The 24,619-nt window shown below is 39.0% G+C and overlaps 1 protein-coding gene across 19 annotated transcripts in view; it reads right to left on the bottom strand.

Annotated features, from left to right (window-relative positions):
• MCTP2 (multiple C2 and transmembrane domain containing 2) overlaps nt 1–24,474 on the bottom strand; it is a 254,545-nt gene extending 230,071 nt beyond the window's left edge. For 6 of the 19 annotated variants that reach the window (XR_010151517.1, XM_063794359.1, XM_063794358.1 and 3 more), the window contains exon 1: nt 23,957–24,221. The gene's annotated coding sequence lies outside the window, so the exon portion shown is untranslated. Of the gene's footprint in view, nt 1–23,615 lie in introns of all 19 variants that reach the window. The other 13 variants (XR_010151516.1, XM_016927474.4, XM_063794361.1 and 10 more) reach the window with 11 other exon arrangements.
• Between the last annotated feature and the right edge of the window lie 145 nt (nt 24,475–24,619).

Below are 24,619 nucleotides of genomic sequence, written 5' to 3'. Positions count from 1 at the left end.
TGTGGAATTTTCCACCTGTGTCATTATGTCTGCACTCAAAAGCTTTTGGATTTTGCAACATTTTGTAGTTCAGGTTTTTGCATTTGGGATTTTCAGCCTACAGATGTCAAGAAAATTCTGAGCACCAAAATGGAGCTGTGAGGAAAAGACAAAAGTTTTTATGCGACATCTGAGTAAATAAATGTCATCCCTGCTAAAAATCAGATTGTGCTTCATTAACAGAAGTAAGTACAACTGTAAAGTAAACAAAAAAAATTTTCCTAAGAGCATTCCATAGTTGCTAAACAATGTAATAACTCCCTACTGTTGAATGATTTCTTTCATTCCTACCAACTTTCCTAGCTCTACTTCATTTCCCCTGCTCCCTGAGTAAAGATCACTAGGATACTCAATTGTGAAACTGCCTCGGCTTCAGAATAGCACTCAGTACAGAGTTGACCATGGCTTCTGCTGGTCCACCCTTAATGCCACTCAGCATAAGCCCAAAGCCCTCCTCCACTCTCTCCTACCAAATATCCCAGGATTCTTCACGAGATGCAACGTCCCTTCCTTGGCCTACAGGCATGTTTTTAGAGGTCTTTATGTAAATAGGATTTATCACTACTCAAGAAAGGCAAGTATGCATAAAATTAATTATTAAAATACTTATGTCAGATAGTCATAAGTGCTATGACGAAAGTAAAACTGCTAAAAAGTTAATAACCTAGCCATCTATATCTAAATGGTTGCTAATATCATAGATCCCATTTACACAGAATAAAACCCTCTCTCTAGATTTGATACTAGAAACACTACGAAAACTAAAGAGATCTTCCAATCTACATTATATTCCTTCTATAATCAATCTAAATTCTTTCTATATTAGGTCTCTAAAGCACCTGTTAGATCAAGTTGGAAACTTAGCCATCTTCCCTAAAGATGTATTTGAAATCATTTATGCCCCAATTAGATGGGTCGTCTCATAAAATAATTGGGGTATAGTTATATGATCAAAGTGTTAAGGACTATTTCTCAAAATTATTAATTGATGTTATCTCCTAAATTTTGTCTTTAGGAAAAGGAAGAAGAACAGGTCTGATCTTCTAATAGAAAACTTCTAAAAAAATTGTGCTCCATAAATCCCAGCTTTGCCAAGCCCTGTGTCACATTCATTGACCTTTCCCATGCGTAACACATCTTTTAATAAAATGCCAGATAAAAAGAAACACATCTGAAAACTTCAAGCTTTAGAGGAATAATACAATGACATTGTTTAAATTCTAAGCAAATTGACAGTTTGGAAATTCTCTTTTGCGAAGTCATTAGTTTCTAAGTACTCATCAATCATTTAAGGTTGTAATCAATGACAAATTAATGCTTACTCTCATAAGGACAAGTATAAAATTTAAATTCATTTATTCATTCATTCACGGCAAGTATGTCTCCAACTCAGTATTTATCAGAATATAAAATGTGTGTCTCCTTAAGCGTTAGATAGCTGAGTTGCACTGAGCTCAATTTCATCCACATATGAATTGCTGCAAAAAAATCAAACCAGTGGCCACATTTGTGATATTTCCAAATGAAGTGGATAATTTAGGGATATAAATAGTGGCCCTTTGTTTGGCAGTGACTAAGTGCAGGCACTGTCTTCTTGTCCATGAGTTTTCTAAATCCTCACAAATGTTAACAGAGCTGAGTAAAAATACCAATCCTATGTAAGAAGAAATCAAGGGTTATAAACATGAAGCAACTTGTCAGCCAGTAAGTATTAGTGCCAGGATTCGAACCAGGTTCTCTCTGACCACAACATCTGTGCTTATACCTTAGGCTAGATTGCCATCCCTACCTAACTGGGATCACCAAATCTCTACTCTGGGCAAAGCAGTCATCATTCTAAAATAAGAATCTAAAAACCTGAAGAGACACTGTATAATAATTATTAGTGCATCACAATGGGAAATGGTAAAGAAAATTACAAAGGCTGATCAGAAAGTGATGCAATTCAAATATGCTAGGAAATAAGTAGCAATAATAAACAGAAGCAATCAAGAATATTCCAATGCTATGACGAAAACATTTGCTGTTGCCAATCAAATATCGAGGTATTCACAGCTTTCTAACATGTCACCCACCACAGTCTCATCCTCTTTGTACACATATGTGCAACCTTGATCTATACCATTTGAAATTAGAGTCATTGAAAGCGAAAGTAAACAGTGTGCTCTGGAGCATCAAGGATCATGTAAAAAGCAGATGTGTTTGAACCCACCATTGAGCTATACTACCACCAGATTTTTTTTTTAAGCTGATGAGAAAACTATGTTTCAGTCTCTGGAGTTTAATGGTTACACTTGTGTGATACTGCAGTAGAATTAGGTCTGTCACATGCAACGATGTGAAACTTACATTTTGTGCATTAAAAAAAAAGAGAGACTGTAAGAGAGAGACTATTACAGTATCCTTTAGTTCCCCTAGGCATTAGCTCAAGGAATAAAATACACACCCCATTTATTCTCTTGAGGCACTCAGAGTACAGTAGGAGAAGCAGATAGCAAAGCAATTCCAACAGTGTTGTGTGATCTAGGAGGTGTTAAGAATGAGATGCTAATGCAGTACCTAGTTGATGTATTAATCCAGTGTGATAAAGGCTAGACCACAAAAAAATGTAACTAGAATGACAATGAAGGGACTGAGAAGCTGAATTTTGTAAATTGCTGATTATATGTGTTGGAGAGGAATAGGGAGCAGGCAGCAGCAGGTGTTTAAGTTGCCTAGATAGGCCAGAGGTAATATGGTGGAACCACCAATTAACACAGGGAAAGGGGAGCAAGAGCCATTTACAGAAGGTAAGGTGGAAGACTGATAAGTTATCAAAGTTGAGACACACTATATAGTCCAACTGGATATTCAAGGTGGGAGTTCAGAGCAAAATCTGGGATGGAAATGTGGAAGACAGGAACCGTCTCTCCTCAAACAAGTGTGTAAAGTGAAAAGCAAACAAGGCTGGGAGCTGAACCACAGGAATAATTAACTTTTAGTGGCAGCACAGAGGAAAGAGAACTCATAATGAAAACTGAGGGAGAATGTCCAGGGAAGCACAGGAGAGCTGGGGGTGGTGGGGCGGAGGGGAAGAGAACAGGACTAAGGAAGCTGAGAGAGGAAGTTTCAAGGAGTAAGCAACAATTGCAAATGTTGCAGAAAAGTCAGCTGAGGGAAGCAGAGGTGGCCCCAACTTGTTTGGTTACTGGGAGGGCAGCAGACACCTCGGGGACACAGAAGCCAGGCTGTAATGAGCTGGGAAGCCAGATAAGCAAGGTATGACAAGAGATAAGATAAAATAAACAACATTTAATTAAGATATGCTAATTTTTAATCAAATTTATAAATAAGTAGAAATTGTAAATAAGGTTCAGATATTAACCACAGATCCTCCAAAAATTTCAAAATTACCTGTTTCCCTTATATCATACTTTTCATGTCTTATTTTGATGGCTGGTAACCCTACCTAGGTCTGTAGAGAATCTAAGTTACACTTATAAGTTTAGGTGACAGATTACAAACTTTAGAATTAGAAAAGTTTAAGCTGTGATACCTTGTTATTACTTTGAGACCAAAAAAAAAAAATCTGTAAACCAGAGGCATGAATAAAAAATTTGTGGTTTATTTTTCTCCACTCTGTGTCACCTCATGAGGTGATCAGCACTTAGCACAGCACAGCCTAATTAACTGTTGTCAAACAGAATTGAAGGTCAAATGGCTAATTAAAGATGGAGACATTACTAGAATCCAGATCTTTTGATCTGCCAGGTAATTTTCTTACAATGACAATTCAAAAGGTCATGTCTTACAACTGTAGTAAGCTCTGTAAAAAAGTTATACTCAATATCACTAATTCTTAGGGAAATGTACATGGAAATTATGAGACACACTTTAAACTCACTAGAATGGCTATCAACAACAACAAAACAGAAAATGGCAAGTGTTGGCAAGACTCTAGAGAGATTGGAACCCTAGTGTGCTGTTGGTGGAAATGTAAAATGGTACAGCCGCTATGGAAAAATGATGTAGCAGTTCTTCAAGAAAATAACCATAGAATTATCACATAATCTAGCAATTCCACTTCTGGGTATCTGCCCAAAAGAAATGAAAGCAGGGACTTAAATAATTGTACACCAATGTTCCTAGCAGCACTATTTGCAATAGGCAAAAGAAGCAATTCAAGTGTCTACGAATGAACAAAATGCGATAAATACATACAACATATTATTATTCAGCCTTTAAGAAGAAGGAAATTCTGGCAATTGCTAGAACGTGGATGAACCTTGAGGACATTATGCTAAGGGAAATAAGCCAGTCACAAATGGACAAATACTATAGGAGTCCTCTTATGGGAGCCACTTAGAGTAGTCAAATTCGTGGAGACAGAAAGTAGAATGATGGCTGTCAGGGGCAGAGGGAGAGGACAATGAGGAAACAGTGTTTAATGGACACAGTTTCAGTTACACAAAATGAAGAGTTCAGGAGACGGATGGAGGTGACACTTGTGCAACAATATAAACATAACGTCACTGAACTGTATACTTAAAAATGATCATTGCAGCCAGGTGTGGTGGCTCACGCCTATAATCCCAGCACTTTGGGAGGCCAAGGCAGGTGGATCACCCGACGTCGGGAGTTCGACACCAGCCCGACTGACATGGAGAAACCCCGTCTCTACTAAAAATACAAAAATTAGCCAGGCGTGGTGGCGGGCGCCTGTAAGCCTAGCTACTCAGGAGGCTGAGGCAGGAGAATTGCTTGAACCTGGGAGGTGGAGGTTGCAGTGAGCTGAGATTGCGCCACTGCACTCCAGCCTGGGCAACAAGAGCGAAACTCCGTCTCAAAAAAAAAAAAAAATGCATATTAGGTTATGTGTATTTTAGGATGATTAAGAAAACATAAAAATGACAAAATTTATTAATTTTAAGCCAAGTTGGAATGAATGTACAGGTCTAGAAACTGACACATTTTAAGGAGATGAATTTGGTAAAGTAAAAAGATGTATTTATTTGTCAGGGTCAAAATCCCAGGTGACCATGGGTGCTATCCTCACTGTGGCTAGGGCAGCTCTGCAGGAATGCAGGCTGACTCGCCTCACACTCAGATCTTTCAAGAGATGCTCTCAGCCCAAATGTTTATGTGAAATTACTACATTTTATACACTGCCAATCAAACAGAAGTCATGAAGTCAACCAAGGGCCACTCTTATCTAATCATCTTCCATAGTCATGCTACTTATGTCAGTATAAATGTCAATGTATTGCTTCTCATTTAGATAAGACATTTTCTTAAACTTGACTATGAGGACATTTTCTGCTGCCTCTCACTCTATAAATACCCAACACCAATTCACATTTCATAACACAACGAAGACAGCTTTTTCCCAGAGCAGATAAATTCTGTACTAAAATTGTTGGGCTCTGCTGTCAATTTTGCTAGCTCCATCACACTGAACTCTATAAGTAGCATAAAAATCAAAATGTATTCTTTCAGGCCACATTTCTCTTAATGTTATGATTGTTCTCTGCGTGACTTCACCTTGCACAGCTCATGTCATTTCATATAACAGAGATAAAGACTGCTGTTCAGCTAATAGAAAAAAATAGATAACTCTCAGTCCCTGTAGTAAGGTATAAATTCATTTAGCTAAATTTTGTTTTCTAGGTAATTTCATGGTGTTAGCTCTTTGAGGAGCCAGGTGCTTTGCCTTAATGTGTTTTTAGATTTAGAGTATATTAGAGAAAATCCATACAAAAATCCAGGGTTCATAGGCTTCTATAGTAATCCCCAATACGTGCTCACGACATGAAATTTTAAATTACTCCATCAGCACAAGTGAAGGATAGAATCTCTTGCACAGTTTGCACAAGGTGACAACTGAGTTACTACAAACTATAAATGTTCTACAAGCCTAGGAAATGTAGCACAGAATGCATATTAAGTGATATATTTTTAGATACACACATACACCAGGAACAGAAATACGAGCCACTCATTTTCACTAATGCAGCCATTAAAAATGAATTCTCCAATGCTATGTAGTCACCTGGAAAATAATTTATGGTATAATTTTAAGTGAAAAACACAAACTACAAAATTCTACCAAAACTATGTTTATGGCTCTGTGAAGTGATGTACAAGTATGGCTTAAGTTGGGGAAAAAAAAAATGAAAAAATCACTGATGGCTGATTTTTTCCAAAGGCAGATAATATGTGCTTTTTTTTTCTTTTACTATTGACATAATGTTTTGTAATAAGCGAATGTAAAAATAAAAGTAATGTTTGCAGTGACATTTTGTATGTGTGCTTTCAGACAACAGAAAGAAAAAGTTTAATCAAAAACAGTCTTGGATGACAACTAGGTTTCTGGTGACCAGCTCAGATCAACTCATGACAGCTACCTGAAGAGCTGTTATTAAAAAAAAGATTCTGGCCAGGCACAGTGGCTCATGCCTGTAATCCCAGCAGTTTGGGAGGCTGAGGTGGGTGGATCACGAGGTCAGGAGATCGAGACCATACTGGCTAACACAGTGAAACCCCGTCTCTACTAAAAATACAAAAAATTAGCTGGGCGTGGTGGCGGGTGCCTGTAGTCCCAGCTACTCGAGAGGCTGAGGCAGGAGAATGGCGTGAACCCAGGAGGCGGAGGTTGCAGTGAGCTGAGATCACGCCACTCACTGCACTCCAGCCTGGGTGACAGAGTGAGACTCCGTCTCAAAAAAACAAAAAAAAGATTCTGAGACTCAGTGGGAAATATGATGTCATTCACTTGAACATCTGCCTTGGGCTTTGGAAAGGGGAGCAATGGCTCTAGGCTGGTATTACCATCACCATCTCAGCACAAATATCAGAAACATAGATCCTATAGAAGGACCAGAAATATCCTACAACTTTCTTTAAGACAATTCAAGAGGCCTTGCTAACTCAAGATATGGCACAGCTAATTAGTTCTTATTCAACAGCCAATACAGGAAAGTCCACATATAGTTTTAGAATATTCTAAATAACACAGTGCTCTGTAAAATAAATGAAACCACTTCACATAGTACAGGCATATTATGGAAAATCAAGACAGATATCTATCCCAGATTCTTAACTCCTACTTATGTGCAATAAAATATTATCATGTTTGTCATCTCTGCACAGAACAGAAGCTCCAGAAAGAGAACAATCAGTACAGGCATCTATCTGCACAACACAAGTGCTTCAATAGCATTTAAGCTCGAGTTTAACATTTAATTTAGTAAATTTCTGCTTTTCTATAAAGTTATAATTCTGTATTACCATTCCTTCTGACTCTCAGGACCCAAAGCATACTGTTCCATATTGAGTTAATCAACAAAAAGCACAGAGAACCTGTGTAAGCCACCGTGGCAGGGTTTATACCACTGGGTAAGTTTCCACGGACTGAGCAGGAAGGGTTCTTGATTAAGACACTTGCGCCTTTGCAAAGCCTCACTGTCTATTTTGGCTCATTGTTCACCAAACAATTCAAATTTCGTAAATCATATAAAAATCCAGTGTTGAAAAGATTCAGACTTAAAGTAGAGGAAGCTCTAATTTCCAATAAGTATCTTGACACAAGCGGACAGAATCTTGACAGCCTGAGAATGACAGGACAGTGTGGCATTTACGGAGAGCTAAAAGCAACAAGCGAAAGAGCATATTTTAAGCATCAAAGGAAAGTTAAAGCAAGCCTGGCCAAAGCTCTAGGCTTACCTGACTGGCCAATGTAATTGGAAAGTAAACACAGAAGGAGCTCTCATTAGCAGCAAAGTTCAGCCAACTTGGTTTGTGTGAAGAAAGGTAGGATCTACTGAGCCACAGTCAAGTCCTTGCCTGGAAGAGGCCCATTATTTTGAGATGGTTCAGTTCTACTTGGTGGAAGGGTAATGCCTGTGTGAAGTATAACACTAGAAACCTAGCATAAGGAGAAAATGGGTGCATCAAACACTTGGGGTGCAAGTGTAGGGATTTTGTTTCCTTATTCAAGGCTGTTATTCGTTACATAATGTGACCTTTGCAGAGATCAAAAACCTGGCTCTTTCAGGTCCCACATCAGGAATCACCTCCTTAACAAGTTCTACCCCAAGCCTAACTCTAATCCTGACCTTCTAGTGTGAAGCAGCACCTCCATGTCATAATCTCATCACACCTCACATTCTTGATGGCCCTAAGGATCCAACATGATCTTGTTAGTTTATTTACTTAATCTCCTAATCTACTCCTCAATACCACCCTGCAATACTGTAAGTGCCCTGAGGGGAAGAGACTGGATTTTCCTAGTCCACATCAATACCTGGCACATTGCAGATAAGTTTTGATGGAACGAACAAATGAATGAATTCAGAAGAGGATTCGTTTTATTAACATCATGACTGAATATTTACTAGAAATCCAAGCCTGCCTAGAGACTAGTGGAGTTCATCAACCTAAAGAGCTTCATAACTGTTAAGCTTTTTGGAAAAACATGTTGTGTAATACATATTTATTGCTCTATGATAAGGTACAGGGCAGCTTTTTACAGAGGCATTAAATTAGTAATGATCATCAGTCTTACTGATTGAAGGTCAGGGAGTAAACTATGGTGAGGATGCGCCCGTTTTATCTGCTTGGACATCCCATCTGGTTTTTCCCAATCATTTCGTGATGAAATGACCCACTCCTCTTAATATCTTTACAAAATCACCATCAACAGGTTGACAATGAAGCCCCTGAACTCCACAACAGAGTAAGGCCCACGTAAGTGATCTCAGACACTATCAACCAAGAATTGAAGGATCCTAGAACTGGCATGGATCCTAAAGCCCAGCTCTCTGTCCCCTCTTTCCATTAACATTTGGATCTTAATAGGCAGAAATCCTTTACAATCCTGAGGATCCTGGAGACAGCTGGAATTCCCCAGCATGCTGGGGACTAAGAAAGGGCAGCAGGTGAGGCACCCAGGAAGCACTCATGAGGAGCTGACTGATGTACATCCAATGCCCTCTGAACTGATCCAAATGTCTCAATCAAAGGAGAAAAAGCTGCCACAGATGAATTAAAAGGAATCACATGCACTCACGCGCCCACACACACACACACCTCCTAAGCCCTTTTTTGGCCTGTGAATCTACAAAGGTTTTTAAATATAAATTAATAAACTCTTCCTACACTCATGTGAAGCATGATTTAATGAATATATTTCTCAACCTGTCTGGGATGCATTAACATGACATTTGCCCAGATCATGGGAGTTTGTCTTAAAATACTCAAAGGAGTTACTATCAAAGATGGCAGTCAGCACTCATTAGTATTTATAAGGCATTCCATTACAGTAGCATCTCTCAAATGAAAAGGTAAAGAACACTTATCAATATTAAAACCATCATCTTTTAAAAAGGTTAAATCGATTTTTCTCCACCACTTGGATTCCATCAATGCCAGTGTCAGTGCAATGAAGTGGACATTATCATGTGACAGCTTAAATTGATAATTCCCAAATGAACTTTCCCTAGTTTTCTATCATTTCTCAGTCTGTGGATTTTGCAACCCATTTCATAGAGCCTCGGCTAGAACAAAGGCTTAGAATGATTAAAAACATCCAAATCAATCTTCCCACTGAGCTAAAATACTGCAAATGAGTTTTTCAATATGAAGCAATTATTAGGTTCTATTAAGGGAGGTAAACATGACACATTATATGGCATTAAAGTTAAATGAGTCTCTCCACCATCAATATTTCCAAACAACAAGAGCATCAGCCACTGCAGCTACTCCTTAAGGGGAGGCTACGGTGCTTCAGGTATCAGGTACTAAGCACTTTAGAAATACTATCCTATAATCCTCATAACTCTATAAGGTAGGTACTATTAGATGCCTCATTCACTGACGAATAAACTGAGGCACAGAAAGCTTAAGTAACTTTCCCAGTGACACACAATTACTACATAGTAGAGCTGAGATTCAGGCTCATTGGCTCAGCTCCAAATACTTGACCTTTAAGCCACCTGTCCTTCAGTCTCTGACACCTCATTTCCTGTAGGTGACGGTTTCAGTGTCCATTCCTAATATGTGTAGCATTGCAAAGGGTCCTTCAGCAAAGTTCCAAGAGGCTACACAATGTGAGAGGAACAGAGACAAAAGTGACGACCTCTCCCCAAGCCTTTGACAGCCAGTCCCTCCCATTCTTCCAGACTCAAGTCACATTTTTCCTCCCCACTCTCAGCCTACACAGACCTCATCTGCCTTTAAAATCCTCTCTGCTCCGAAGCGGTTACCACTAATAATCTTTTCATGAAGATGAAGCTTGACACTCCAGGGAGACAAGTTTTTTGAAACTAGAAAACATTTCCATTTTCTCTATTGCCCTGTTTAAACGTGAAATCATAGCTAATCAATATTTTTGGCTGGGGGAGGAGCAATCAGAAATGTAGGTATGTGCTCCAATGAAGCCACTGACTAGGTTTCACCTTCCAAAGCCTTCAAAGGTACTCTCTTGTCTATATATATATATATACACACACACACATATATTTATATATGTATATATACACATACATATGTATATATACATATATACACATACACATGTATGTATATATACATATATACACATACACATGTATGTATATATACATATATACACATACACATCTATGTATATATACATATATACACATACACATGTATGTATATATACATATATACACATACACATATGTATGTGTATATATACGTATATGTACATATACGTATATATATGTACACATATACAAATATATACATATATAGTATATATATACACTATATATGCATATATATACACATATGTGTATATATACACACATATATGTATACATACATACATATATGTATATATACACAAATATATGTATATATACACACATAGAGGTACATATACACATATATATATGTATATATACACATATATGTATATATACACACATGTATATAAATATATACATATATGTATATATACACACATGTATATAAATATATACACGTATGTATATAAATATATATACATATGTATGTAAATATATATACATATGTATGTAAATATGTATACATATATGTATGTAAATATATACACATATGTGTATATACACATATATGTATAAATATATACACACAAATATGTGTGTATAAATATATACATATGTGTGTATAAATATACAAACATGTATAAATATATATGTGTGTATAAATATACTAACATGTATATATATATGTGTATAAATATATACACATATATGTGTATACATATGTATGTATAAAAATATATATACATATGTATGTATATACATATACATATAAAATATATATACATATGTATGTGTATACATATACGTATAAAAATATAGATACATACGTATGTGTATACATATATGTATATAAATATAGGTACATACGTATGTGTATACATATACGTATATAAATATAGGTACATATGTATGTGTATACATATACGTATATAAATATACCTATGTATGTGTATACATATACGTATATAAATATACCTATGTATGTGTATACATATACGTATATAAATATACCTATGTATGTGTATACATATACGTATATAAATATACCTATCTATGTGTATACATATACGTATATAAATATACCTATCTATGTGTATACATATACGTATATAAATATACCTATGTATGTGTATTCAGATACGTATATAAATATACATACGTATGTGTATACATATACATATATAAATATACATACGTATGTGTATACATGTACGTACATAAATATATACACATACGTATGTGTATACATACAGATGTATACAAATATATACACATACGTATGTGTATACATACAGATGTATACAAATATATACACATAAGTATGTGTATACATATAGATGTATACAAATATATACACATACGCACGTGCGTGTATACACACATACGCACGTGCGTGTACACACACACACGCGCACGTGTGTGTGTGTACACACATACGCATATGTGTGACGCGCATGTGTGTGTATACACATATACGCATATGTGTGTGTATATACACATATACGCATATGTGTGTGTATATACACATATACGCATATGTGTGTGTATATACACATATACGCATATGTGTGTGTATATACACATATACGCATATGTGTGTGTATATACACATATACGCATATGTGTGTGTATATACACATATACGCATATGTGTATATACACATACACATATGTGTGTATATACATATATGTATATATGTATATATACACACATGTGTATATATACATACACATATGTGTGTATATAAATATATGTGTATGTATATATACATACACATGTGTGTAAATATGTGTATGTATATACACACACGTATATAGATACACACCCGTAAATATATACACACCTGTAGATACATATATACACACCCATAGATACATATATACACACCTGTAGATACATATATACACACACGTAGATACATATATACACACATAGATACATATATACACACGTAGATACATATATACACATATATATGTAGATACATATATACACACATATATGTAGATACACATATATACACATATATATGTAGATACACATATATACACATATATATGTAGATACACATATATACGTATATATGTCTACATATATACGTATATATGTGTATCTACATATATATACATATATTTAGGAAACACTGTCAGCTAACCCCAGAAGTGGCCAGGCTTTCATCAAATTATACGGTAACTACCAAGAAACCACTAAACCCAGTACTGCCAATAGGATATGTGCATGTGCAATACTCGCTTTCTGACCTCAAAACTTAGTTAAAAATGCAAAAGGGAAAAACATCTTTAAAATGAAAATAAAAATCTAAAGTTTAAAAAAAACTTTCAGTGTCTAGTGTCTCATCTCTAAAAATAACAGCCTCAAGTTGGGTAAATAGACTAGATTTTTTAAATTGTTACTGGCCCAAAAATGTGCCTCTTGTTTCTTTTAATACTGTAATTTAGTATCAGATCCTACCATGCTTTCTCATCCTTATCCTGGTTAGAAGGCAATGTAGAAAAAAACCTCAGCAGTGCACAGATGTCTGATCTCTGAGAAAGCTGACATAACAACGTAGGCAGGCACTTACCCAAACCTCTGTAGGTTTGCTTATTACGAAGAATCCAGACTCCCTCTTTTCCTTGAATAATAGACATTTATGAAGTATCTGTTATGTGCAAGGCAGTCTACATGTATTCTTACTAACATCCACAGGCATCTCAAAGTATTTTCATCTCCATTTTACAAATGAGAAAACTGAGTTCCAGAGATGTCAACGTCCCACAGCTAATATATGGCAGAACTGATATTTGAGCTGGGGTTTGTCTGAATTCAAAACCCAGACTTTCCCCAGTAACAAGGTGGTTTGAGGGAGCCATAGCATAGGCCTTCATTACTTGCTCACTGGAGTAGAAACGTTTTAAGTGGTTCCATTCTGCACCTACTTCATCAGAAGTGGCCTACAGGAACTCTTGCTGAATGGAGAGAATAATTTGGAACCTTTTCTCTCCTTAATCATTTCAACAACCATACACAGTAGTGCTAATTCTCCTGATCTCAAAGAAACTAATAAAATCTAATAATAAATGCCAGACTTTTAAAAAACTATAAAATATTAAACAAATTCAAAGTCTGTTTAATATTCTCAGGTCCAAGGATAATTTTTTTAATGACATTTTAAAGACAAAAATAAAAAGCCCTATTATCTCACCACTGAATTAAACCTGGTAACTTTTTTTTTTTTTAAGTGGGTATGCCTTAGGAAACTGTAATTGTGCCTAGAGGCAAAGGATAAAAAGTGACTTAGCTCAAACTAGACCATCTCCACAAAGGAACCACTAGTAAGTTTCTAGCACTCATTTCCAGAAAAAAAATATATATATCTGCATGCATACATCAGCACACAGTATTGTTCTATACTATTCTATCCTATGCTTAATCACATACTTTAAAAAGCAACAATAATACAAATGCCTTGTAAGTACTAAGTCAGTCAGCTCTGACCCACTGCCACCAGCAAAAAGATATGACAGGCAAGACCTGGTTTTCCGACTGGCCAGATTTAGGATATTACTACAAACCATGGAAACAACCAAAATTGCACAAACAAGACATCCAGAATTGGTCAGCAAAATTTGCATTAGAAAATAGGTTAAACAAAAATACAAAATTACCATTCATAACCTATAGTAAAATGGCTGCTTATTGGAATGAATATTAAACAACACCGATGAGTGTTCTCAAAAGCAGATGAGGCTGTGCCCGGCACATCAGATTGTAGGGTCCCAGGGAGTATTAGTTACATTCTTCCACTACTTTCCCCTGCCATTTACACCAGCCTCTGCATTTGCTCTCACATCCTAGAAAGCCACCGACTCTACATGAAACTAAAGGGGGATCCCTAGGAGATATCTCAGAAGCTCTGCTGGGGATAAGTGGAGTATTCAGAGAAGTAACCCCAGCTTCTTGAAGACCACGATAACCAAAACATCCACCATGTTTGTATACTCTGGATCCTGAAAAGATCTTATTTGATAAGTGTGTCTTAATGCTAATAATAGATACACACCAAAAAAGTACCTTGATCTAATCAATAGCACCACAGGAATTTTCCTGGGTTTTGAAATGCCAACATCTGTATATATTTAAAAGGTTACATCATTCAAAAACATAAAAACACAATGAAGTTGTTCTCACATGAACACTTAGGAATTAAGTGTAGTAATATTTAGATGTGATTGCTAGCTTTGTTATACAAATCTAACAATCCTGTTTACAGCATCACTTGGATCAGACAAAGGATAGAGACTTTTCCAGATTACCCAGCTTCATATATACACAGTCATCTGGCAGGAAATTGCTCTTAAATGACATATTTATCAAGACCATGCTGCGTTTATCTTCACAACAGGGTTTAGCAAGATTCCAGGTCTACATGGATGTGGTTTTAAAGCCTCCCCTGTCATGAAGGATTTCACCTTTGCATTGAGCCTGAGAATGCACAGAACAGCTACTTCCAAACTCAGGAGGTAGAGGAATTTCTGAAATCTTAGTTGGAATGGGTCTTGCAACCCCTCAAGTCTTGGGGTGAAATAATTTCCCTGGGATGCAAAACAGAGTGCAGTGATTGAAATGGTTGAAACAGCACTAGCTTGAAATCAAATAACAGGGGTAGAAAGTAAAAAAAGACATAGGCCAGATTTCCAACCCAGTTGGGTGACCTTGTGCAAGTTCTAGGTTTCACTGAGTCTCAGTGTTCCCTTCAATAAAATGGAGATGATTCCTATCTAATAGGGTTCCTAAGAGGATTAGCATGACTAAGATAATGCTACCACTGAGTAGAGACTCTGAAGTATCAGGTAGCTAGTACACAAAATAAAATACACAGCAGCTAAATCTGTGTGTCCTGTAAACTAGGAAAAGCAAAAACTTCTACTTAAAAAACAAAACAAACAAGAAAAAAACCACCAATGAAAAGGCACAGCCTGACAACTGTACCCCAAAACTAAACAATAAAGTAATAATTCTGGATCTTGGGCTCATAGTGACAATGCTAGAAACTGACACGTGGCTTTGGAAAGGAAATTGGAGAGGAAATAGTTAATAAAAGGACCAAATACCAGTCTGTTATTACTGATCAGGGCCACACCTATCTGATCAAACATAATTTGGGGGCACATAAATAGTTCATGACATTTAAAAACAATTCATCAGATACTTTCCAAGCCCCACCGTGTCTTTTGGTTCAAATATTAACAGAGAAAACTTCCCCAGAACCTTCTTTCTCATTCTTTGCCAAAGTTACATGTCTCTGTGCCAACTCACATGAGGCTTAAGGGAGTGAAAGAAATGTCAGATAAATTCTACCTGTTTAGACAGGCCTAAAATCCTGAAGGCAACTTCCGCCAAGGATTCCTACGGAATTCAAAACATAGCACAGTGTCAGAAAAAGTAGGAGATAAGGAAGACAGGGGAGGGAGCTCATGTAAGTAAAGACTTAAAGGAGATGGAGATAATTATTTACTGGGCCTGTTCCAACAACAAACAAGAGGTCTTCAAGTGAAGCATTGTCGCTGTAGGACAAGGAACTCAGGACAGATTCTACCCAACAGATGTTGTCACCAACTGACCCAGTGAAAATAATAATTGAGCCTGCAGCACTCCTGAGCCCCAGATTATTCATGAAGGGGCAACTGGAGGTGGAAAAGCTGATCCCAAAGGTCATTTCCAGACTATAAACCGAAGAAGCTAAGCATATCTATATACATATCTTTTACGTTAAGCAAGATTATTATAGCAATAATGGTTACTGTAGTCCAAGAAATATAATGTTATTTTTTGATATATTACCCAAGTTCTCAGGCTAAATCCAAACATGCTTCATAATGCTAAAAGTAGTTCCCCAACCACCACCTTAAAAAAAGTAAGCATTACCCAATCATTTTTGTTTTTGATTTTGGTATTTTTGTTTTTAATTTGGGTGTTTTTGTTTTTAGTTTTTCTTTTTTCTTTTTTTTTTTTTTTTTTTGCACTGTCAACTCCATTGTATCTTGGATTCTTCAAAACCCTTCACAGAACATGGGCGTGGTCACACAGATAGGTTTAATACTTCCTTTTTAGTTTTCCCCATCAGGTCGCAGACCTCTCATGAATATTCCCACTTATTAATAACTTGTCATTAACAAAGCTTAAACAGACTAGCCTAGGCTTTCAGTTCCTCAAAAGCATCCATCCAGTGATTTCTCAAAACACTCCCTCTGTGCTTCTCCATCTCCTTCCTGCCAGGCCTAGGTGGCACTTTGGATGTGGCCCTCACCACCTGCTCTCATAGCACCCTGTCCCTTACCCTTAACGAACAGCACACTTCATTGTAATCACTTGTGAAATTGTCTGGTTTCCCCTCTCAACTGTAAGCTCTGAGAGGATGAGGATCTATTTGTTTTATTCACAACTAAAATTTCAGCACATAACATGTATAGCACATGCTCAGTGAATAGTTTTTGGATAAAAGAACTTTTTTTTTTCTCCTAGCTACCTTTTAGCAGTTTTAAAAAAGCCTTCTACTTGGAGCACCTAAGAAAACCTATCTATTCTATATAAAAATTAATATTCTAACAGCTACTCCAAAGCAGCACTGGCCAATCTACACAATACACAAAATGATATGATTCATTTATGATTCATACGATATACATAAATTTAAAATGTGTGTTTTTGTAACAGAAAATAACAAGAGGATATATGATAACCGTTTTACCTCATAAAAATGATATGGGCTCAAATTCTGAACACTAGCTTTCAACAACCTCCTTGTTCACTCCTCACTCTACTATGTCAACAAAAAAGAGTCAAACTCTGTAAAATATTTTAAGAGATTTATTCCGAGCCAAATATGAGTGACCATGGCCCGTGACTCAGCCCTCAGGAGGTCCTGAGAACATGTGCCCAAGGTGGTCAGGGTGCAGCTTGATTTTATACATTTTAGAGAGGCATGACACATCAATGAAATACGTTCAAGAAATACATCGGTTTGGTTCAAAAAGGCGTGACAACTCAAAGTGCGCGGGGCTGGGGGTGGCTTCCAGGCTATAGATAAATGTAAACATTTTCTGATTGACAATTGGTTGAGTTTGTCTAAAGACCTGGGATCAATAGAAAGGAAATGTTCAGGTTAAGATAAAAAATTGTGGAGAGCAAGGTTCTTTGAAGTCTTACAGTGGCTGCCCTTAGAGATGATAGATGACAAATGTTTCCTATTCAGACCTTAAAAGGTGCTAGACTCTTAATCTCTTCAGGATAGGGAGGGCCTGGAAGAAAATAGAGATTCTTTAAAGATGCACATGTGACCCCACAAAGGACAGCTTTGCAGGACCATTTCAAAATGTGGCAAAGAAACATACTTTTGGGGTAAAATATTTCCACTTTCTTCTTTGTCAGGTAATGTTATGCCAGAGTCAGATTGGAAAGTAAGTCATGATATACAGGGTTAAATGAAACCCATTTGATAAGAATTTATAGTTTGTAGGGCATGACTCCCCAGACCCCTTAGATAAGAATTTGGGCAGCATAAAAAAAAAAAGGAAAAATCCGAGTTTAGTCCTGTCCTCAACTGCTTTCAATGGCCCTTGTTTGCTTTTCCACATTGAGGATGCCCTTCCACCTCCACCTCTCAAATAAATATCTCAAAGGCCAAAGAGAGTGGAGGATTCATCTCCACTCGCTGAAGAATGAGTTCAGTTGATTGAATTATTCAGTTGTTATAGCAACTGCATTATTCAATCAGTTGATATTTAGTCAATTATTCAATTACCATCCAAAGACCAGTTCTTTCAAATCTCTACATTGCCAACCTCTTTCCTGGAGTGCAGACCTTTATCCTATCCAATTATCCACCTAAAATCTCTACCTTGGGGTCATCCAGACATCTCAGACTCAGTGTCCATGAAGGTCATAATTCTCTGAAAAGAGGCTTCTCCTCCTCCAATACTGACTTATGTTACCGGCACCAAGCCAGCAGCCCAAGGCTCAAACCTGATCCGCAGGCCCAGCACCTCCCTCTCTCTCATCACCCACCTCCCCTGGTCACCTGTGTAATCTTCCTAGTTATCTCTCAAATCCTGCCGCACCTCCACTTCCCTAAGGCCTTAATCAAGCCCAATAACCTACCTCCCTCCTGATCTACAATAACTTATGAGCGCCTTTCCTGCTGACTCACTGCCAGAGGGAGGGCATCTATTCTGTTCTCCCATAACATTGCACTACAAGGACTTCTATTCCGGTCCATGGGGATCATGTCTGTTTTGGTCACACTGTATCTCTTCTGGTGCCTAACATAATATTTAGCACAACTAGGCAGGCAACCAGTGACCACATGAATGAATGAACGCATGCATAGATGACACAGCTGGCATTCTCAGAATTAGATTCTGCTGCCTACCATAAACTCAAATTAATGTTTGTGTAAACATTTTTTTCTAGAGGGGAAGTAAAGGCACAGCAACCTTAGGTTTATACCCGAGAGCAAACCATCACTCTACGCACTCGCACACATATCCATGTCACTATCTGTACATTCTTACTCACGCTGCTTGACACCATGGGGCTATTTCGTAAAAAAAAGAAAAAAAAGAAAAAAAAAAAAGAAAGAAAGAAAAAAAAGGATTGAATCATAGGCAACTTTTTTTTTTTTTTACCAGAAAAAAAAAATGTAATAGGACAAGGCACAGCTCTTCTGAATATCTTCCAAAATGTAATGAACAAACACAGCATCACCTTCAAATCCTCTGTGGCCTGGGGAGGTGCTTGGCCTCTAGAAGAGAGGCCTCTAATAATCAGATCAAATCCCAGCATTCCTAAACCAGGAAACAAGGCCACCTTCCATAATCACCAACATCACTCCCCGCTGGGTAATCCATAGGAGCCCTTAATCATGACGCTATGGGAAATGGTATTTGCATGTGATGTAATCATTTATATGGAATCATGTCTATTCATTCATGAAACTTTAAAAGTCTGCATCAGGAGTAAATGACAATAAAGTTCTTCCTTCCTAGTTTGGAAATTTGTCTCTAATGAAAAATTTCTTAACCACAGTAGTCAGCAAATGACTACGATTGTTAAACAGGCACATCCCAAGCAATCCCAGGCCTGCCTCTCGGCCAATGCCAACACACAACAGTGGCATCAATGAAAACTCTCCCAGGCAAGATAAAAGAGGAGGAAGGTTCTAAAACCAGACAGCCTGTGCTTGAATCCCGGCTGAACCACTTTCCAGCTGTGTGACTACGGACAATTTCCTATTTCTCTTTCAGTTTTCTCACATTTAAATCCAGGTGATCATAGCCCTGCGTTACCCCGGGTTTGTACCAAAGATTAAGAGTTAATATTTCTTAGCAAAATGCCTGGCACAACCTGAGTGCTCAATAAATGTTAGTGATAGTAATACAAATTATCATATTACAACACTAATATAGTACTATTATTATTAATTTCAGTTCCCTCCCAGTGATCTCCATAAGGGATTCCATGCCCTATCTGTTCTCTTAAATATTAAGACCAGTGGTTTTCAGATTTTAGCACGCACCAGAATCATCCGGAGGGCTTCTGAAAGCACAGATTACTGTGCTCTAGACGCAGAGCTCCTAATGCGGGGTGCCTGAGAACGTGCATTTCTAACAAGTTAATCTCAGGTACGTAGGTGCTGCCGGACTCGAAGAACATCAGTGGAGGAGAATGAATGAGTCTAAACCACCAGGGCTTTTTTTTTTTTTTTTTTTGAGACAGAGTTTCGCTCTTGTCTCCCAGGCTGGAATGCAATGGTGCAATCTTGGCTCACTGCTGCAACCTCCGCCTCCCAAGTTCAAGCCATTCTCCTACCTCAGCCTCCCAATTAGCTAGGATTATAGGCGCTGCCACCACGCCGGGCTAATTTTTGTATTTTTAGTAGAGACGGGGTTTCGCCATGCTGGCCAGGCCGGTCTCGAACTCCTGACCTCAGGTGATCCACCCAACTCGGCCTCCCAAAGTGCTGGGATTACAGGCGTGAGCCACTGTGCCCGACCACCACCAGGGCTTTTAATGGCTCTCTGCTCACTTAGAATGACCCTCCTGGACTCCATCACAGTAACTCCAAACTCAGCTCAAGCCATCAGGAACCCTCCAAGGCCCCTGTGGCATCTCTATGCAAGCCTATAACAAAGCACTGTGATCAATGAAATCAGCTCCATGAGACTGGGAGTTCTTGACAATCAGGACTTCGCCTTACTCAGGACTTGGGACATTAGAAAACTCCCAATAAATGGTGACTGATAGTTGGAAAAGCCAATGGCCAAAGGCATCCCTGAGAAACAAACCAACCTGGAAAGTCTTGAAGACCAGCTCTCAGAATTGTTCGTCGGACATGAGTGTCCAGAGTGTCTCTGCTGTCCCATCCAGCAGTCTCTTCCCTGCTCAGTGGAGCATGAGTCCTTTGCCTTTAACCACAACTTTCCCTCTCACTCTTTGAGGGTAACAGAGCTTCAACTTTGGGCTTCTCACTAGCACGGCCCCCCGTGGGTGTGACAAGCTGCTGGGAAATGCTGAGTGTTCTCAGGGAGAGGGGAAGCCGGATTGCAATCAGCACGCCTGTTTTTGTACGCATTTCTGGTAAACTGCCCAAGATCTCCACAGAAACAGGCAGAAATCTCCAGTAAATTATCATCTCTTTTTCTCATTTTAAATACATATTCACTTTCACACCTAATTTTGTATTAATTTTCGTAAAGAGAGTCTCCAAATTGTTTACCTTTTAGGCCTCACAAAACTTGGAACTGCCCCTGCTTCATATCCCCTACATACTCTCCTCCTTCATCACCCACCCTGGTTCCCCATGAGAACACCTTACCAGGTCAGGCACACTTTTATAAACACCTTCTAGGAAGGATTTAACAGCTCAGCTCCTAAAGAGGAGTTTAAGGTGTCTGGCTGTTTCACCTCCACGTGAAGATAGAGGGGAAAAAAAAATCTGTGCCAAGATTGATGCAGGCAAAATATTCTACCTGATCCTCCCTTCACGGGCAAAGCCTTTTCTCAACAGTTAACTGGCAACAATTCAAGGTAATTTAAATATAAAACCCCTTCCATTTCTGTGTGTAATTACCAACAATTACAAGAAAAGTTTTAAGAAAGCAAGTGTTTTCCACAACAAGAAATATTATTTGAATTCAGAGTACTATTTTTCACTCACTTTCCATTCTCCACAGTACACTAATTTAAATTTGAAAATTACTTTCCTGGTTTACATGCACTTAAAGAAATTGTCAGTTGTTATAAATCCTTTATGCAAAAGTCAAATAAGGAACTTGATTCCTCGCCAGATCATCACATTGCAGTACTCTACAATTTCCAGAAGTAGTACTTCTGGAAATAGGTTTAAGGAAAAATATATATTCGTGTGTGAGCACAGGTTTACACAAACACAAAGTCTTTTCCAGGTGACAAGAGACCGCTAATCATCTTGCAGCTGTAAGAAATCAAGCTGAAATTGATTTCAAAGCCCACTCAGCTGAGAAACTCACCTCTGCAGGAGGAGACCATAGTAAAGCACACGAATAATAGGAAAATGCGCTGTTCCTTCCATGTATAACACAGAGAGAATATATATGCAATTTTATTAATTGGCCCTGTTTGGATATATCAGGCCTTTCAAAATATGTTAGGACACATAATAAATTTTATCTTTTAACATATTTTGAAAGGCCTTTCAAAATATGTTAAGACACATAATAAATTTTATCTTTTAAAGCTACATCTACTACAAGTAGATGTAGCTGTTCATCTGCTTGTCACAGATAGGTCACAGCTTGACCACACAAGTGCAATGAAAACAGTGCTCACTTCATTCCTGAGGACTACTTTAACTCCATTAATCCCCAGGAGATAGGATCTATGAATATAAATTTGAATTCTTATATTAAATCTGCCGGATTTACGCTCTCCATCTTAGAGACAGCATGGAATAGTGAAAAAGTACGAGTTCTGCACTCAGAAATAGCCACATGCAATTTCTAAATTCACCACTGACCTTGTACAAATTACTGGACTCCTCTCTGCCTCAGTTCCTCGTCTGCACAGGGGAATAGTATCTACTTTGTAGATTTCATAGACAAGACAAAGTGCCTAGCATGCTGCTTGGCACAGAGCTAATTCTTAATAATCTTATTTTAAGCATGGTTTTGACAATTTTTGTTGCTTTGGAATGACTGATCAGGCTAATGACAGAGACTCTTCAAAGATGTACATTCTCCCTGCATTTAAATACTTATAACCAGCGATTACACAGGTGCTGCTGAGGCAAAGCGCAGCGCCATTGGTCTCTTTCTAAACACCCACCTGTGAGGAATAAGTGCCTTAAAATTCCCCTTTGTATTAATATCAACACCTGTGCTACCCAACAGCACACCAGCCCGGCTCTCAGAGGTCTGCCCGTTAACAGGTGTACAATAAATATTTGTTGAATTGAAATGCTACTGACTCAAGCAAAAAATGAATGCTAATGGAAGTCATAATCCATACAAATCCTTTAATAAGTGGTGTCTGAATTCTGTGCGTCCTGAAGCAAGTGTTCTAACGTCTCACGGTTCACTGAGAAGCTGCTTGGTACCTTAAGGGTTCGCACCCGTGTACCTTCCAGACCAAGCTCTTGTAAGCATCTAGAGGAGGCTGAAACCCTCAGTCAGCATCGCACAGAATTTCATTCAGACTAGAGAAAACCTCTTCTATGGCAACCCAATCATTTAAAAAAGCCGTCAGCACATTTGCTTAACAAATGGACAGTGCAAGGGGGAACTAATTGGGGAAACTCATCGCCACTCAAGTTCACCACCAACATCACTGTCTTTATTTTTAACTTACTTATCTTCAGTGGGATTGAGACACTGTTTGTTACCTACGCAATTATCCCAAGGATTTCTGCTCCGGTGTCGCTGAGCAAATGTCAGCGCAAAGAATTAAAGTTGAACCTCCGGGTCTCTACGAAGAGAGCGTATTAAAGCCCACCCAGCTGAGGAACTGACCTCTGTGGAAGGAGTCCTGGATGTGGCGGTGACTAACTCCGTAGCGCCCCGGGGAGACTGAATGTGTGGCCTTTAAAATGCAAAGAAATTCTGGGCCAGGCTGCCCTCCCCTAGTGCGCCTTCCAGTACGCCACGCCTGGATTTCTGCCTCCAGTCCTCAGGACACCTTTCTGATCTCTGAACCACAAGCAGCTCCGGGATAGTAGCGCCACTGAATTCTCATCCTGGACCCTCCAGCTCCCCAACTCCCAGCTTCGGTTGAGAGAAGACGCCCACCCCCAGGCGGCGACCGTGCTGCCCGGCCCACGCGCGCTGCCAGGTGAACCCGGCACCGCCCTCACCTGTGCGAGGCCGCGTTCGGGGGCTGCAAAGCTGGGCAGGCGCGCGCCCCTCACCTGCACCGGACCCGCTGCAGTCGCCACTCGGAAGCGCAGGGAGCAACCCTGACGCGGCGGGGGCGGGGGCATCACCGAGGGCCCCCGGACTTCCTCGGGCCCCCCCACCGCCCTTGCGAGCCCCGCCTTAAAGGGGAGGAGGCGGCCGCGCGTCACCTTTGAGCAGCCTCCGACCCAAACGCCCGCGCTGCCGCCGGGAGCTCAGCCGGGTGTTGCAAGGAGGCGCTATGCTTGGTGCTGGGCACTGGCTGGGCGTAGAGAAGGCGATTACTTGTAACTCATTCGTTTGGGTTGGCTCACAGGAAAAGGAAGGTGTGTCCAAAAAGTCCGAAGTGAGGAAATAGGACGAGGATGGCTTGCAAACTCGTAAAGTCTTAATAAGCTGTCTTCGCTGATACTCAGAAGGGTTCTCTTCGCTCCTGTAGGTCCCTAATAGATTCATGGGAAGACAGCAGCCTCCCTTTGTAACGCCCTGACCCTGGGAAGAGGTACCCGAGCCAGACAGCCTATTAAACCTATGCCACGTGTGCGCGACTGTGGGTGGAAGATGCCCGCCCAGATCCACAGAACTGTTTCCTGAGCCTTGGTGCCTCATCTATGAGATAAGGC

This window comes from Pan troglodytes, chromosome 16, assembly GCF_028858775.2.
Source record: "Pan troglodytes isolate AG18354 chromosome 16, NHGRI_mPanTro3-v2.0_pri, whole genome shotgun sequence".
In the NCBI taxonomy this organism is placed as follows: Eukaryota; Metazoa; Chordata; class Mammalia; order Primates; family Hominidae; genus Pan; species Pan troglodytes.
This window is presented reverse-complemented; position numbering and strand designations above follow the sequence as displayed.